Raw genomic sequence first — 19,647 nt, 5'->3', positions numbered from 1 at the left:
CATTAATCTCCGTTATTTAATGGACTGAGCATCCAGACAGCCTCAGTAAACATCAAAAACCAAAGCCTAATTTAGAGAACACAATAAGTGGGATTCATATCCAAAACAAGCTGGTTTAATGCAACAAGGAAAACCAGGGAGAAAAGCACAATTCTGCAGGGAAATAAAACAGTTCTGCCAGTATTTGCTTTGTTATATGGCTGTTATGACTCAAATTAATTACATTTTCTACTGTTTAAAATAAATATTGTGCACTCTTTGTGTGGTAAATATACGGATCAAAGTGGGATTTTCAGTTCACACACCTGAATGCAGTTGCTATGGCTGCAGAGGACCCAGTGCTGTCATATTTTAGTAATGTGATGCTTTTCTCAGCCAGAAAAAAGCAAAAGTTCTCCACAACTACTCAGGACTGAAGTTTAACATTTCAAATCTTATACAAACTCCTGCAATGTCTAAATGCTATCAGGGCTTTAGCTTTAGCATCAAAATAAGTGGCAAACATATGGTCCTGAATTTGAAGAGGAAAGCTTTCAGTAATGCAACCCTATGAAACTGGCAGTTAATAAAGGACACATTGTGCCTTTTATCGAGAGCATTACCTTTTCCCCCGCCTCCCCTCCACTTCCTGTGGCGACGGCTGCCTCCCATGAAGCCGTAATGTATGAGATTTGTCAGTGTCAATTTTATAGCTAATCTCTCTGGTCCACCTCAGCCCTCCCATCTACCGCCCATTAATTCTGTACAGCCTTATACACCACATAGAGAGACAGAAAGAGAGAGAGACTAAGACCAATAGAGAGAGAGAGAGAGAGAGAGAGAGAGAGACTGAGACTAGTACATAGATAGAGACTAAACCAATAGAGAGAAAGAGAGACTGAGACCAATATAGAAACACACAGAGATTGAAACAACTAGAGAGATACACAGACAGAAAGAGACACCCCAACAGATACAGAGAGAGAGAGAGAGAGAGAGAGAGAGAGAGAGAGAGAGAGAGAGAGAGAGAGAGAGGAGAGAGACAAAGACCAATACAGAGAGAGAGAGAGAGATTGAGACCAACAGAGATGCAGAGATCCAGAGAGAGAGAGAGAGAAAGAGAGGGAGCGAGAGAGAGACAGACCAACAGAGAGGGAGAGCGAGCTAGGGAGACGGAGACCAATGAGAAGGCTAGAGACTAAAACCAACAGAGAGACAGAGAGACTGAGATCGAGAGAGAGAGAGAGAGAGAAAGACCCCAATAGAGAGAGAAAGAGAGGGAGTGAGAGAGAGACAGACACCAACAGAGAGGGAGAGCGAGCTAGGGAGACGGAGATGAGAAGGCTAGAGACTAAAACGAACAGAGAGACAGAGAGACTGAGACCGAGAGAGAGAGAGAGAGAGAGAGAGAGAGAGAGAGGAAAAGATTTTTTTTTCATTTTAAAAGCAGCGCATTTTGTTGCATTTGTTTCCTCTGAGTTGACAAAAGAAGCTTCATAATGTATTTATTGACTTCAATAATTCAAAACATTATGAGCATTAAGATTATGTCATTTCCATAGAGTGAATGTAGTTTCATCATCAGCGCCCACGAGAACAACAGTCGTAGTGTATGTCCACGACTGTATGTTACAACCACTTTCTGCATGCAGTGGGGTCTAAACGTCTAAAACCACTACTCAAAATGTTTCTATTTTAAATTATTTTATAATTTAATGCTAATGATTTCATTACAAATTCTGTTACCAACTGAAAAATTTGAGTAAAATCTAGATTTTTTTTAAATTTACACATGATTTTCAGAATTTTTAGTAATTCGTGAACAGAGATTTTGAGATAGCGCAGAATCTTAAAGAATTTTATGCCCTAAGCTTTTTGTTGTTTTAAATTTTAAAAAATTCTAAAACACTTTCTTTATTTATTTAAATGAATGAGCCCAGATTTTGAACGTGGTCAGTGATGTTTGGGCCTCACTGTCTAGCAGTCAAAGCTTCAAATCCCCCCGTAGCCTCCTGCTCTTATATCACTTTATTAAGTCTTCTTACGAGGGGAACTCTAACTTTCCTCTTTGCTATTGCTTTTATTATCCATCCTGTGTCCATCCTGCCAGCACTGTCCAGCATAGTCGGCCGAAGTCTTGTCTCCACCTTAAATGGAGCAGCAGTCACATTCTGGCGCTTCACGTGTCAGAACTGCTGAGAAGGGGAATGCTGCACACCGGAGCCTTAAAGGGGAGGGAACTGGGGCTGGGTATCTGTCAATAATTTTTTTATATCAACCAATTAAATAACTACTATTGGCCGTCAATCACATTTTGCACTGGCCAACCGCAGATTACAGCGAGCTGTCCATCATTTTCTGCATTAGCCAATCTAAGGGTCCGGCTGCAGACCTGCACGCTCAGCCTGACATGGACCACCAGCCCGTTAACGATGTCAGCGCCGCTCTGACACAAGAGGGTTTTTGTTGGTTTTGTGAGGGAAAAACAGCGAAGCACGTACTGCTGGACGACAAGAGTTACGCTGAATGTATATTAACGCTGTCAGACTAATTATAAGGTCATTTAATATGGAAACATTAAAAATAAAACCACGACGATAAAACAATGTCAGGCTCATTCGCAGAAAAAACAAACACACTACTGTTGAAACTCATGAAAGCCACGCTGAAGACGATTAGAACCGTCAGGAATAAAACCCAATGGTTTTGCTTCCTAACGGGAATTGGCTTGATGGTTGCAGTTAGAGACCATTAGGAAACGAACAACTGTATATGGAATCAGTCCCAGAACCCCTGATGAAATGGTCTGAATCCCTTACACTGCGATATCAACCCAGAACACCATTAGCTGAAAACCACCAGGAACCAACAGACACTTTTAATAGGTTCTATGACTTTTTTCAACAAGTAGGTACATTAAATGGAATCCTCTAGCTGATGTGTGATCTTTTATGTGTGATAGTCAGTCAGTGTTTGCATGAACTCCATCCTCCTTTACCGGCCAAAGAGACATAAGCATGTACATATAATCATGTACACATGCACACATAGACCAAAAGGAATGACAGATTTCACACAAAGTAGTGGAGTAAAAAATAAGACGTGACTTTGAAATGTGGTGGAGTAAAAAAATCGCCCAAAATAGACATACTTCAGTAAAGATACATGAAAAAGCGAATTAAGTACAAACTAATTAAGCAAAAACTAATTAACGAATTACATATTGTGTATATAAGAGAAACAATAGTTATAATAATATATTCATCTAAAATAAAAAATTAGGTGATATTTAAAGGAACTTCAAACTATCATCCCGCTTCCACATGCCTGAATAGTGCGTAACACCTTTTTGCACTTTCCTTCAAACCATTGGCTGATGCACAAAATCAGAGAGCGGTAATTCACACTTGTGATTGGCCAATACAAGTTTTGGTTGACAGTTCATCTGTTATATGATTGGCCGATGCAAGAAATGATTGGCTGTGTCTCCGCCCACTCGTTACAGCCACTGGTTCTCTGGGCTGCAGACACATATGCTTGGAACTGCTGGACTATTAAAGGTGGAACGGGAAAGTCAGCTAGTTAGCTACCAAGACATTAGCATGCTATTTTTAAGCTTGTTATGAAGAAAATGACCATAATACAGTGAAATGACATTAAACTAAAGAATTACTGTGGCTATTGTATTTTTTAATGGAGAAAATTCTCACATTTGTGGGTTTCTTTGGTCGAGTTTTTTTTCCCTCATGACACTCTGTTTGGAGTGTGCCTCTGAAAAACCTCCATCTGGTGGACCATGAAGCCCTAACACTTCACCCTACCCTTCTATCTCAGCAAAAATCGGGTCACCCTTGCCCAACTTGAATGCGCAAAACAGAGGGCTAAGGGCTAAATGGTGGGGGTAAGGGTTGAAATGGGATTGGGCCTTAATCTTAGTTTTCCATAGGCCATCAGTACAATATCAACATGTGCAGAAACAGAAGCCTTTCTCCTGATATTTTACCTAAGTACGCTGTCGACCAGGCGTAAATCCTGAAACCCCACCAACTCCAAACAGATCAATACACAAAAACGCAATTTTTTTTCCCACCAAAAACGGCCACAAAACAAGGATCAATATCTAGCCAGTATAATATTCCGCTGCTGAGGACTGTGTGTGCTGAGAATTAAACCAGCCAGTTGTTACAGTACCTAGTCAGGCATACTGTACTCAGTACAATCAGATAAAATCTATGTCTATTGACCTGTAAGCTTGCCAGTGAACGCAAAGCATTACAAATACATGATTTAACAATTTCCATCTTGTTTATCTCTCTTACATAAACACATGCACACAGGCTGTGAACCCACACACCAACACACAAACACATGGACATATGGAGATATATACGCACACAAACACTGCAGTGTCTCTGATAACAAAGCAGACCGAACACGGCTGAGGTTTTCCATCAGTGATTTGGGAGCTTCACTGGATTTAACAACAACGTATACCAGACAAATCCAGCACTGAACATGTGACTCCGACACATTAACAGCTACAATACATCTGAACAGATGTCAAAATAGATATTATTCAGACTACATATTGAATGTCCTGCAGTGTTTTCCTGAATGGAAATTCATGGAAAATTAGTGCTGGGCAATATATCACCTGTTAATGTTTATCAACTTCAGTCTGATTCAGTCTGAGTTAAAGTCATGCAACTAAAAAATGATTCTTGCTGCATCTTGATTTTTGGTTTTTATAGCCTACAAATTCATTTTGAATTCATAATGTAAATCTAAATAATATAACATATAATATCTCAACATTCTTTTGAAAACTCTCACTCTTATTTTCAAAGTTGTGACTTTTGTACATGCCCAAAAGCCACGTCTGCATGCTTTTCATATTAAAAACCACCATGGTTTCCATCATTTTAGTGGAAGCGCTCTGGAATTCAGCAATAGATTCCAGGAGGAAACCTGCGTATTAACCTGTCTGCAGGTAACATCTGCTGAACTGGTGGTTAAAAAACCAATCAAAATGTGTTTTTACAGTGTGTTGTGTGCATCTTGACAAACCACAGTTTCAGATGACGGCTCCTGTGGGTTTTCTCTGAACCATTATATTATATTATATTATATTATATTATATTATATTATATTATATTATATTATATTATATTATTAAATGTAGACCAATCTTTAGCCATATTATCCCATTATCTATGCAGTGTGTTTTTAACATATTGCAAAACGTATCGCAATATCTGAGAAAATGATAAAAGAGCCATATATTTTCTGCACATTAATACAGCAATTTCTGTCCAACACGCATAGGTTAGTTGTATTAGACAGATGGCATGGTGTGTAGCATTCCTAGCTTTGTTACATTACTAAGCATTAAGAAATCACAGAGCTGCACTCTATAGTGGTTTCTTGTGAACTTTGTGAACCTGACTGGCAATTAGATATTCTGAACCCACCAATGAACACATAACACCAGAGGGTGAAGCTTATATGCTTTTTAGTAGCCACTGAACTGTACCTAATCCACTAGTAAACAACCAGTCAGTGGGGACCAGTAACATTTACATGTTTGGCATTCAGTAGCCACACACGCTCTTTTCATACAGCAGTTAAATTAACATTCCCCTCTGAAAGGTCAGTGCTCCTCTCGCTCTCTGCACTGTTTCCACTTTTCCACCAAGTCAAATATCAACCAGTCTTCATGAGCCATCTGAGGATTCCCCACACTGTGAACAGACAACACATGGCTATAGGTGCTTTCAGTGTGGAACATGCACATTAGGTTGGTGCTTTTTAGTACATAATGGAGAAGAAGGGGCAGCAACCTACAGCATGTACTTAAAAACATGAGACTTGATGGATGGTCAGTGACGTGAGAAATTGCAGAGCAGACTTTAAAGGAAGTGCTGTGTATACAGTTAAAGTGGAAGCTTGATTATGATGGATTTGCACATCTATGAATTGCAATGAGGTATAAGTTACCCTGATAAATATTTGCATTACTGTAGAAGGTCAAATAACCTACTGTTAGAGATACAGCAGGGTAAGCATAATCCACTGAGCAGGCAACATCAAAACACAGACAATCCTCTTCACTGCTCAGGCATATTGAAAAAAAAAAGTTTTATTTCATTTCATTGCTTCAATTAATTAACCTTAATTCTGTGTATCCCAAAATGAAATGCATCAGCAGCTGAATATTACTAATAAAACCAACTTGTTTTTGTCCAAAGGATGACAAGCTGCTGGTAGGCTTAACAATTTCAGTTCTGTAACAAGATGTTTAAATAATTGGGCTGTATTTGCAGAATATGATTTAGCTGCTCTAATGAGGAACCGAGTCCTCTGGAACGTAAAGATAGCTGCAGTCAAGACAATGCAGTTAACACTAAGACTTTTGTTTTACTCCTGAACCCACATAGTAAAGGACTCGTATCAGCTGAAACTCCAATTACACTGTTTGATGTAGGATGTAGCACGTAAACACGATTAACATTTCTCCATACATACATACAGAACCCAATATACATATGTGTGTGTGTGTGTGTGTGTGTGTGTGTGTGTGTGTGTGTGTGTGTGTGTGTGTGTGTGTGTGTGTATACAGCCTGTTTAATTCTACCAGACGAAGAGGTTGGAGAGGTTGGAGGTCATGTAAAAATAACCTGTGTGGTACATAAGAACACCTAAATGTCATAAGTGGACATCAAGGACAAACAAAATGCAAGAAAAATGTAGGATATGGCCCCTTTAACATCAATACTTTGCATTATAAGAACTGAAAAGGTTATTTTGAGTCATAATTCAGCAAGTGATTTCATGAGAATTTGCCAATCTGATGCGTATGTGTCCAAATGGATCGCTGCATTTCAGTGATGCAAAGGTGAATGAGAGGCTCTTTGCTGTCTGAGCCATATCACCCGAGACCGGAGACTAGACCAGGCATGACACACTCCAGGGAATAGCACACATTCAGCCTGGACCTTCTGCCTGCTGTCCAATTAAGAGAAAAGATCTGCTGTGCTATTCCGCCTCTTCTCTACAACCCCTATTTCTATTTTCCACTGCAGTGATATAGAAGTGAAACGTACCACATTCTGAAAAGCAATCGAATTTTCACATCTGTCGTTCTCCCTTTTTCATTTGTTAATTCGTTTGTGCTGTGTTAACTGCGACTCAAGGGAGAATGCTGCTCTCAGTGAGTGGAATAGAGATGTGTGACACGCTCAGGTGATTCTGCAGCGAGCGGAGAAAAGCTGACCTGGCCTGACCCACTTCGCTCTGATTTATGGTTCTGGCTTGCCCTGCAGACAATGCTTTGCTCTGAGGGTCATCAATCTCCAACCCCCCAATAACAGCTATTAGCTGTATTCTGTTCCACCCCCAGACCACCACGGTTAGAGCAGCCGGATACAGTGCCCGGACCACCCTGCATCCAATGACACATACTCTACGTTAAAACGGCTACCCAGCCAATGCAGCACAAACAGCAGCCATCCTGATACAAATCATTTATCACGGAGCCAACTGTGTCTAATATGTATACACAATCTACTTGATTATAGTAAGATTATATTTGGTGAATGGAGGAACAGCAAAGTAAGAGTTTCATTGTATAGTGTAACTGCCTGATCTGCTGTGCACATGACAATAAAACTCTTGAATCTTGATGGTGTCCTAACAGTTCACTATATTCTGTGAATTATACTGTACTGTCTTATTTTTCAGTTTTTTTAAGGTTTTTAACTCTTTGTGTTTCAATGAACTTCATTGCCTTTTCCCTTGATATTGTCAGACTTTTGTTTCCTCTATACAGGCACATGCAATACAAGGTAGAAATGACCTATTGCCCGAAGTTCCTGGCCACTAAACTTTACAGATTTGCCATCAAAAATGCAGAACTTGGTCACCTGCTTTGGAGATTTTTATTTGGATTCGTTTTCTCTTTTGGCAAGTTTGTTTGGTTGGACGTGGAACTAACTGCACCAATTTGGATGAATTTTTTAACTGTAACCACTGAGATATCTAATGTGATGGTGAGCGGCAGCGCTGTGGTCCCCCGCCAAGCTGGTCCACATGGCACCATACATACTGGCACAATACACTGGCTGACGTTTGCTAATACCACTCTATGTCTTAAATAAACGTTTGAAAATAAACTGATGTTACACTAAGAGGCTACCATTTCAGTACATAACGACAACAACCTCGATTGGATGCCATCAGGGTGGGCCAGCTCAGGACAGGGGACCACCACCATCACCACAACAGCAATGTTCTAATTATTGTTTTTAATAAACATTTCTTTTTTCAATGCAACACTTGATTGTTTTTAGTACTCAAGTGGGCTTGTTGATGGTAAATGTGTTTCTCCTATTCTGGCCAGAAATTCGGCATCAAGATTCACTGGCTTGGAATGGCCAGTGCACATTTTATATCTACTGGCTCTACATATAAAATGTATCATTATTAGACACGGACCCTAAACAAGACAGAGAGAGGCTGAGAAATAAGGTAGAGAGAGTAAAAAAAACAGTTGAAAAAGTTACAGAAAAAAATATGGATTTTCTTTGAAGAAAAAAAAAAAGCAGAGTCCTACCTATAATATTACACACAGCACAGATTTCTACATAGCAGTGTGCAAACATGCAAGAGGTCACATGAAAGAAAATCAGAGACAGAGAGAGAGAGAGAGAGAGAGAGAGAGAGAGAGAGAGAGAGAGAGAGAGAGCACAGACACTCTTACCAGTCTGTGCGCTGTGTCCTCCTCTGCGTGTGCGTGCTTATGCTTGAAGCTCCTCACCTGCCTAAATGATCACCATGACTCACACAGGAGAGATAATTGCCTCTCAAAAAGTGCAGTAAACATTCATCATAATGGCCATCAGCTCCTAAAGCAACACAGCCCTCCTTCTTTCTCTTTCTCCCTTTCTCTTAGCTTCTCTCTCTCTCAGCGTCTCTCCAAAGTGCCTTCAACTCCTCCCGCAAACCTTGCTCCTTATTGGTTTTCATTTTTCTTTCCCTGCCACTTTGCAGCTTTTCTTAAAGGCACAGTCCTCTGATATTGTGAAATGAAGCCTGACATCCTGACATGAGGTCCAGACACAACTAATTACAATGACCGGTCGCAAGACAGGTATCAAAAATTCATGAGATCAATTCCAGAGGTGCCAAATGAAAATGTGTGTACCAGAGGGGTGGAGGTGGTGAGAAGTCAATTAGGCAGACTGGCTGAGTGACATCAACCCACACAATGCTTATTTCTGGTCTGCTCCAACATTTAGGCCAGCAGCCAAATTGACATGTCAAGCTCCTAAAAGCATGAAATAACAGAGAGAGAGGGAAAGAGAGAGAGAGAGAGAGAGAGAGAGAGAGAGAGAGAGAGAGAGAGAGAGAGAGGGAGCGAGACAGAGAAAAAGAAAGAGAGCATGACTGCGCTTGAGATATAAATACACTGAAAAAACACAGAAACACTATTCAACTCAAAAACTGAGACAATGAGACAATGAATGAGCTGAAAAATGAACTTCATTAGACAACACTCAATTACTTTCATTCCTCTCTGTCTGAATGATGGTGGCAGAGAAGAAAGCACGTGAATCCTTGTCCTTGTTAGGTTATCTTAACATGGGCACAAACGCCATTACAGGTAGAGCTCACTCTGCTGCTCATCTGTCATGTCAACAGCGAAGATGATCATGCGTTTTATTTCCTCGGTATCTGAGTCTGCTGCAGAGCCGCAATCTAAACAGCTGGCACAGGAGGGGATGCTGCTTAATAAGTAAGCATTTCCGACCCCCCCACACCAAACCCCGCCACACACACACACACAGCCCTTCCCAACAAACACACAGTTTTGCCTTTGTTCTTCCTTTCACTCTGATTGATGCATATTTCATGGAGAACTTTTCGCGTGCCTCCTTTTGAGCAAGAGGAACTGCTCAGAGCTGACAGGCTGCCTATTAGCTACTAGACATCGCAGTCTCCGTAGTCCTTTTCCCACTCAGCTGGAGCGCATCTCCACACTCCCTGCACATCAACTTGTTTTTATTACATTAATGAAACAGCATTAATACTAAAACGAAAGCTAAGATCTTCATTCTTTATTCTTTTAACCTAAATAACACCTTCAATAATTCATCTTTGTCGACTAGTAGCAATCTGGAAGCTTCTGGAGGTTAGCTTCGGTTGGTCTCATAAGAGGGTCACCATCCCAGCCAAGCGCGTGCTGATTTTCTCCTGCTCTCCGATTCCTAAAGGCATAGATGTGAGAATGCAGGAGAGTTTGAATGGAGAGAGCTCATCTGAGCATGCTCCCTGTATTTCTTTCATGTAACTGCCAACACCCAAGGCCCCTGAAGGCTGGAGAGTGTAATGCATGGAATTAATGTGCAGCGTAATGGGCTAGCTTTTGTAGTCCGAATGCATGAGATCCCTCTTAAAGCAAACAAAAGCACCAAGCAGACTGCATTATTTAGTCATCTACAAATGCCCTTAATGTCCATTCTGATTGTGTGTGACTGTTTAAGCATGCACATGTGCTACAGTACATTCATAAACTCAAATCATATTTAAATGACCTCCATCTGTAACAGCAACAGGAAGAACATTGGTTGCAAATTTATGGGGGATGTTATCTGTGAAAAAAGCAATTGTTTCTGCCAATTTAACTGTCATCTTGGAACTTGTTTGCAAAAGATGATGTACTGGCACTGCTTCCGGATGGATTTGGGTGAAAGATGATTCACTGGATTGCATTATTATGTGCTTCTGTGGCATCCTGCTGCAAAGTTGAGAGTGCAGTGTTTTCTATGTTTCGAGATGGTCAGTGTGGCAGTGGTCACAAAGTACCACTGCCACAAAAAAGCCTGCAGGGATGTAAAAATGCCTTGCAATACAGGCCCAGCTTTTAGGGTAGATAGCAAATGGACAGTGACAGGCTACTACTACTCAAGCCTAGGTACTTTGAAGGTTTTCAAAAGGCAGCTTAAAAAGTGGATATGAATTACACAGCAGCACATTAGGGGGAACTATAACTGTGGAGTCTGTGTAACAAATGCCTTCCTTCTATATGCAGAACAACATGAATGAAGGACAGATAAATATACATCTGTCGCATTTATCCAATCATATCCGAACATTATTACGTCTGTCTATATAACGACAGGACTGATGATTTTCATTTTTGGGGGATAGAAATCAGGTATAAGCCTGCACATGTAGTGTTTAATAGGCTATTAAATGCTGACATTGTTATACCGGTCAAGCATATTTTAATATGTTGGGAGTCCAGCGAGGATAAAGCCTGCACAACTGCTAACAAACACCACAACAATCAATTAAGCACAAACATCAAGAAAATTATGATGACGAAGGGGTAGATTTTAACATTAACCAGATAAACATTCGGACCAAAATGTTGCCATCAATTACATAAACTTGTACTGTTCCTACTAGCGAGTTCGCACAATATTTCATAATATTTGAAAACATTTTCATGACATGTTCACACAATATGGGTCACAATATTCAGTTTTCTGGAATTTTATACGTTGCAAAAGGCAAAACAGTGGCAAAAACTATCAATACTATGATTGTTATTTAGATTTCTTTATATTCTATGTTGCATTAAATTCAATAAAAAAGGACTAATAATATAACGCATGTTCTTTTTGTACTCATGATATCCGGCTTATGCTCTGAATTGTTCTGTAGAGTATTGTGATACTAAAAATGATTAATATTGACCACCTCTAAGCCACCATTTAAAATCATATATACCGAAGCCAATGCATTAGACAGGCAGATAGACAGATAGAAAGATAAATGGGTCAGTGGGTGGAGGGATGGTTGGATAGATAAATAGACACATAGATAGCTGTACAGATGGATAGACAAGAAAATTGTGTCTTTGCACTAGCAATCAAGATTATGACACAATAAACAAACAGAGACATGAAATAGCACAAATAAGTATAAGTTGAGTTAAATTAAAATAAAACATAAATACAAATAAGTAACAAATAATTAGAGCACAAATGAAAAAGGATACTGAATTCATATAACAATATGAGACTAATAAAATCTGATTTTAAGTGCTTTAATTACCACTGTTTTATTAACCATGACTCAGTTCTGTGACTGTTACAAGGCCAGCTGAATCAGAAAAGTCTAAGCAAAGCCCCTGAAGCTTAATATTCAGCTCAACTAGTGAAATGTAAAATGTAACCACACTAATCACCGAGATGGCGATTTGTTCTTAGGGTGTCATTAAAGGTCCAAGGTTACTGAGTATAAAACACCACACGGAGGAGCTGCCTCACAGAAAAGATCAGCGCGAAGCATGAAATATCAACCTAACCCAAGGTCCACACTATACTAAAACATAAGTGCACTTACTCTATTAAAACAAACATCATTAGCACATAAGCTTAATTAATTGCTCCCCTTGGAGTCATTCGCTTCTGGAAACATGATCAATATGAACATTAGTCTGATTATGCCCTATTTTTTAAAGGGCTTAGTATAAACGTATCACATCTCAATGAATGGCACTTACAGACCTCCTCCAACCTCGAGAGCACGAGAGCTGTTCTGGTGTAGCTAATCATGCATAATACTGCCATACCACTTCATTTCAAATAGAACTTGGCTTAGCCCAGTGAGACACAGTCGCGATTACTTAGATCAAGTATGAACTTTAGTCTTATAGATGAGATGGTGATACAGCGCGTAGAAACATATCTGGCTCTAATATTAGTCATTCATTTCTCCCTTTAAAAAGGCTGTTTATGCAATTGTATAATGTCGCTGTTTCTGAAAAATATTATTTGCTTAGGCTGGCAGATGGTCCATATCACTCCTACCTTCCTCTCCCTCATGACTGCACAGTGAATCCTGCTCTTCCTCTCGCCATCTCAGCTCACATTCATCAAAACCACCCTGCCAAAAATCGCGCCTCTTTAAACTGCTTCCTCATGCAGAGAAAATTCAATTCACCTACGTTAAGAGCCCTCTGGAAGAGGTAATTTCGCCTTTCACAGAGAGGAAGACAGACACAATTAGTGCTTTCACAAGCATCACACCAGCAGTGCTACAGCAGAACTCCCACGCAACCAGGCAACACCTTGCCCTTGTTAAATCACACCCTTGAATAGAGTGAAGGAAAAATGCTTAAGCAGAGTGCAAGTTTAGACTTCACAAAGTAATAATAACCTGCATCTGTGATATGTATAGGTTAATAGCAACCTAACAGCTTCTCAGGCTGAGCCTTCTTAGCAAAGAAGCGGGAAATCAGCAGCAGAGGCTTTGCCAGCGTTGAAGGCTCTGCTGATATGGGAGAGAAAAGGGGCTTCTGTTGGCTCACCTTGGCCACCTGCTCCACTTATTGATAGGCGCCTTAATCCTCCAGGGCAATCAGCCTGACATCTCCATGTCAAAGCACTTCTGTACTAGATTAAAATAGGACAGCTAATTAGCATTTTCCTCGGCACAAATGGGTTTGTGTGTTGAGATGCGAGCGTTCTGTGTGTGTAATTGTCTGTCGAATAATGCAGCCCTGCACTTTCCACGTCAGACGCCGCTCACTCACGCAGGAAAAGACACTCGTACCGGAGATAAGTAGGAGGCTCAAGCAAAGCCATTCAAGAAACAGCAGAGCTGAGAGCCTGTACATTTTCTACTTATTGTAATAGAAAAGCAGATTTATTAAACCTGCCTTACGTGTCTAACTGGAAAAGTGAATAACTCAGTCACGAATGCGACAGCCCTGAAAAGGCACATAGCGGAGTTAATGCTCTCCTTCTAGACGTGAGCGATTTGACGATATGTCAAGATTCTCGTGGATAAAACACGTCACAACTCCATACTTTTCTAAGCATTTCACTGGTATTTTAAGTACTTCTAGAACACTAAACATCTTCATGTCTCATAAAAGATAGATTTAAATCAATTACAGAAAGCCTGGAAAAAAGGTGATAATACCTGCATAAACTGTGCAGTAACAGGTGGATTTCTTTTTTCTGCAGTTCCATCATTTTAAAGTCAACCTGAAATCAGAATTGACCTTTTCTGCCTTGTTAGTTCATGTCCAGTGTTTTTCCATTGTTTGTATATATCTGGCAATGCTGATATCAGTACATAAACTAATAGACAGAAATTAGATTAACATTACAGAGAAATCTAACTTTTATTCATAGAGGGTTGCGAATGCAATAAAATAAATGAAAAGCAAATCAAACAGTGATTTTTTTTAAAAAGTAAATGCCTGACAATACTGCTTCGATTCTATTGTTATGCATCTCTATCAATTATAGAATTTTTAAGACATTAAAATTAAATGTAATGTTTCACTGCCATTTTTTTTCACTTTGTCAACGCTCAAAAAGTGTGCATTGTAAAAATATTGTCAAATATGATGTCCACCTTATCGGCATCAACTTTGGGTCCTTCTCATCATATTTTCATGATTTAGGTTCACTTTCACAATTCCACTCCTGTAACACAAAATATTCCAATAGCTCATCGGAATTTATCTCACATTTGCTAATTCAACATCCAAATTCCAGCTGTCTGGAACAGGGCAAGGACAAAAGCAAGGGTACAGCACATCCCCATTCTCTTACAATGAAAGCCGCCCTCAGTGGATTTGATAGTCTTCAGTGCACCCTGGACAGAACAGAGCTGAGTGAAGCCTTATAATAAACCTGGAATATGGGCATGAATTCATCCCTCCACCAGCTCCTTTCCTCTCCCAGTGCATGTAATATCTCCTTTCACAAAAGGGTTTCCCTGCATCTCAAATACCGCTCTCATTAGACGCATTCTCCCTGAGCCACAGCTCCAAGCTGAAGAATCAGATAGTTGATGCATTATACATGTAGGCCAGTTCCAAATCCGGACGGCTGAGAGCACCACTGATGCCTGCCATAGTAATGTCCTGACCACTGCTCACATTTTCTTAAGACAGTAATAAAAGATTAAGCTGAAGTCATGTCTTACAAAGTCATGCATCCTTATTTTCACTGGGTTTGGGAGAACTGACATTTACAAACTCGCAATATCTAAATGTGCAAAAAAGATCCTCCTGACCTGATGTGATGAAACGACGTGAGACTAGGACGACACAAACAACATGGCTCGGGAAACGCTGCTCAAATTGTCCTTCCTTAAAATGTACTGTTTTGGATGTCAATAAACAACAACACCATTTCAAACAGTGTCAAATGATATGCCTTTCGTCGAGTTTGCTGTAATCAGTTAATCAGTGAGAGTGCTTTGGTGATAAATCAGCTCCATTTCACTAATAATGCACATCATCCTGGCCTCAGGTTTCATGTTATTAGGCCATGGGCACAGGACAAGTGGACAAATGAAAAGGAAATGAAAGTTCAGCATCTGCTTACCTGACTATGAAGTCAGAGGTCTTAATGCACTAATATAGATCTGAACTAACAATCGTGAGTCTTATGTCAGCCTACTGACCGACAATTACTTCATACAGTAAACCTGAACGCCACGGAAAAATGGTTTTCTTATGGCGTCTCCTGATGTCGGTATCAGAACAGCATCCTTTCTTAAAGATCTGTAAGTTGGGAAATGTGCGTACACAACTTTTCTGTACATGCTTCAGTGAACGAATACAGCCAGTCGGGCTACAGTAATATTTTGGCATTAAATTATGTGAGAAAGGTCAACAGTTTGAAAGCACACACAGTAACGTTTTCTGCATCCCTGTGAAATTAATTTTCAGACATTCTACATTTGGACTAGTGAGCCCACAAGGGATGGGGAAAAATGGCAAAAATGAATAGAGCAGTTTCACTCAACGACTCACATACTGTGCTCCCCCTGATGCAGGAACAGGCCTAACGCTGTCTCTTTGTAATGAAATATGTAGCTTTCAGCGTTCTTTAAATACCGACAATATCCATGATAGGCTCATAAAAGGACTGTGTGAACACACTGTATCACGATAATGACAAACATCATCTTGCCCACCCTACTGAGTACCCTTAATATCCACCCATCCGTTTTCTAAGCTGCTTCTCTGTCAGGGGGTGCTGGAGCCTATCCCAGCGGTCATCGGGCGGAAGGCAGGATACACCCTGGACAGGTCGCCAGTCCATCGCAGGGCAGTACCCCTAATTATGAACTAGAATAAACTAGAAGAATGAACCTTCCAATAGGATCAGTAAAAAAACAGCACTATGATTGACTTAATGCTGCTGTAAGTGACCACAAGGGGAAGCAGTGCTGTTTCACAGGGAGACACCGTGGTCACAGAGTTAATACTGTGTGTAAATGCTTCTGAAAACTTTCAGTAATTTGAGTCTGAACTATGGTTTTCATTTGAAGCTCAACCACAACAGAGGGACAGCTCATACAGCACAGTTCTCTGACCTGGAAAACAGCATGCTGTGCTGAGGTCAATATGCCGTGAGCTCTATTAGATTCTGTAAAACTTCTTCAGGCTGATCAGAAGTTCACAGCATTTCTCCACAGCAGTACAGCCACAAAAAAAGCATGTTTACAGGCACAGCTCGGATAAACCTTTGGAATCTGTGGTTTAGAAAAACGGACACTTCAGACTAAAAGCTTCAAAGACGCGGCACGGAAAGGACAGCTCCGAATCTGATGCAAACCAGGCTAATTACTAACTGAACCATAATAAGCTTTCATTTAGCCTCAGGCGAAAGATGAGGCATGTATCTCTGCCAGTTTTTGCAGTTGTTTGTGTGGAGTTGAGTCACTACCATTTTGCCTGAGAATAGCCTGAGAATAGCCCACTCCGGGCTGAACAACGGGCAAACAAATGAGAGAACAGACGAGAATAAATCTGAAGGGAAGACGCGTTAAACAACTTCCAGCGTTGTCTTCGTGTGGCTGGAAGATGCGTGGAGAGAGAGAGAGAGAGAGAGAGAGGGGTAGAGAGAGATAGGGTTAAAGCGGAGGGCTGCTTCTAATGGCTTAAAGGTAGATATCGCAGGTGCGAGCCCTCTGACGACAAACATCGAACAGGATTCAGCCTGTCTGTTATTTAATATGGATAAAATGAGCGGTGTGCTGAGAATAAAGTGTGTCTTCTTACCGTCAGGAGCACTCGGCGAGCTCTCAGGGGGAATCCAGACTGGCATCTTCAACTCCGCTGCTGGCACATTCTGAGGGCTGTGAGGGGCAGATGGACTGGCTGTGTGGCAGCGAATGACTGTTTCAGCAGCAAACACACACACACACACGCGCGCGCGGTCAGTAAGAGCAATCTCGCGGCGAAATGTTAGTCAGGTTAACAGCGACGCTCTGTTCTTCGGCGAAAACAACCCCGAGAGACTCGAATCCCAACACTGCAGCCTCTATGAAGATTTCGGGTTAGATAACATGTTACTATGATCGAGTGGTCGGCGGATCTCGGCTTCCGTGCCTTCCTCCTCTCAGACTCCCGCTGACTGCTGACTGAGGGAGAATACCGAGGAGCCTCCGCATGAGGCAAAGCTCAGGCAAGGTAAAGCAGTCATAACATTGCGAGGCTGCTTATGAGGAAGGCTACGTCGACTACACAAGAACAAAGCCCTGTCTACACACCTACAACCTGCCTCTAACATACAAGCTCACGAAGTAGCAGTGCTGGTTGAAATTAGCCTGTTTTCATTATGTCTTCATAGAGCAGCACGCAAAAGAAAGCAGAAACTGGCTAGTACTCTCAGAAGTGGCCAGTTAAAGGGGAATTCTACCAAATTTTCAAAAATGGCGAACAATTTAGACCTTGTGATGTGATAAACATAGTCAATCAGAGTGGTGTGATGTGGGTTAATTGTAGTGCAATTTACAGACTCTGATTTCTTTACAGTGGCGGTGATGGGAACCACTGGTCACCATGTCTACAACACAAATGTTACCCAAAACCACCAGTGAACCTACACGTCTTCTGTTTTTATATGTAAGGTTGATAGTGATAAAACAGTCATAAATGTAAAAACAGTAATAAGCTTCCTTTGGGGACTAGTTTTTGTTTATTAGGCAGAATAACATTCGCGCCTGGGAAACTGAAACTGAAACTGGAGATAAACAGCACAAAGCACTATAAAGTCACAATATCCACGTTTATTGCACTTTAGTTTAGTTTGACCTTTTTACATCAGTAACTGTAGCTAGCTGTCTGGCCAACTAACTTGACTGTTTACATATTACATATTTACGTTTCAGCTGCGCGCGTAGGTCAGTTAGGTAACGGACGTGACAGTCGATTGTCGACTTCGATCAAGTAAAGTAAGATTCCCTAACTTTTAGATAAGATGCTCTAAGGTAAGATTCTTAAATTAAGATCCGTAATAACTTAAGACAAATAGATAGGAAGTTTCTGTAATAGAGCCCCAGGGTCTCTTCACCGCTGCTGTAAACAATTCTGACTCTGCAAGTTTCTCTAGAACATCATATTTCACTGTCTTTGCTCAATTTCTCTGAATTACTTTATGATTTGCTCCTACAAAAGTTTTAAAGAATCATTTGATCTAGACCTTCATGTTCTGTTTCATCAGTGTTTTATCATCAAAGATTCCATCATCTTGATCTGTGGATGTCCAGAGAGAGTTCTGGGATAGCAATTATAAAGACGCCTGAGAATGTTTTCTGCTCCCAGTTTGGCGCCTCTTACTGATGTTCCATTAAAACCAGAAGCAGTAGCAAACCTCAGCTTAGCACTGAGCTCAAGAGTATAAACTGGAGTTTGGTTGATCTCTGTGATTTCAACAAACCTACTTCTGTGCTGAGGGTTGTGTGTTTGTTCTGTTCCCATAAGGGGAACAAAAAAGAAAAGAAAATGCCTTCTGGCCTCCTTATTCCTTCAGTTTCAGTAGCCTGGCTAGGTATGCAGCTGTATTATTGGCCTGTAATACAGCAAAATACAGCAGATTTTATTCTACCTGCAAGGCATCCCGATCATCGCATTGCTCGCCAAGGACGCACAAGCATTGGGTTATTGTTCTTGATCGGTGAGCCACGAAATTTGAGAGGTTGTACAGTGTTTTGCCACCCATGGAAATTTCTTTGGATCTTCTCTGGATGTTGCCGCTTCCAACTGTGCTTCAGGAGTCATTTCAAAGTATTTGTATTCTTTAATATTCTGCCCAATTTGTTTTTCTTAGGCCCTCCCATGGTGATTTCAGCTACAGTAATGAAGAACCCTAAAGCCAAGGGCAACTGTTGAGTGAGATGTTTATTGGTTAAAAAAACAACCATTTCCTCTCTCAAATCTCTCATCAGGGCAGCCAGGTATTTACATTTCCATCCAATTCCCATGAACACCTGGTTCATTCATTTATCAGGTGTGCTGCTAATGGAATTTAATGAAGTTATGTTATACCTGAATTTTGGGGGGAAGAACATGCCTAAAAATAAAAACCCTCCTTCTTCCAATCTAACACCCTAAAAATTCACAGCCTCACTTTACGTTCCCATGACAAAGTATTCACAATCCCTACCACCAGCCTGTCTCCTCCCTTAGTCCTGCTACAGCTAAGAAAGTGAGGGGAGTCCAGCCCAAGTTCTCAGAGTTCTCCCTGCTCTCTCAATCAGTCTTCTCTCATACTATCACCACATGTTGAAGGCATAGTCTGAACTCTCAAATCCATGTAATGACTGAAGTGCACTGAGAAGTCAGGA

The 19,647-nt window shown here is 40.8% G+C and overlaps 1 protein-coding gene across 5 annotated transcripts in view; it reads right to left on the bottom strand.

Moving 5' to 3' along the window:
* mgat4c (mgat4 family member C) overlaps nt 1-17,644 on the bottom strand; it is a 164,158-nt gene extending 146,514 nt beyond the window's left edge. For 2 of the 5 annotated variants that reach the window (XM_037539717.1, XM_017690685.2), the window contains exon 1: nt 17,081-17,643. The gene's annotated coding sequence lies outside the window, so the exon portion shown is untranslated. Of the gene's footprint in view, nt 1-8,737; nt 8,937-17,080 lie in introns of those variants that run through there. The other 3 variants (XM_037539718.1, XM_017690693.2, XM_037539716.1) reach the window with 2 other exon arrangements.
* Between the last annotated feature and the right edge of the window lie 2,003 nt (nt 17,645-19,647).

This window comes from Pygocentrus nattereri, chromosome 7, assembly GCF_015220715.1.
Source record: "Pygocentrus nattereri isolate fPygNat1 chromosome 7, fPygNat1.pri, whole genome shotgun sequence".
Lineage (NCBI taxonomy): Eukaryota > Metazoa > Chordata > Actinopteri > Characiformes > Serrasalmidae > Pygocentrus > Pygocentrus nattereri.
This window is presented reverse-complemented; position numbering and strand designations above follow the sequence as displayed.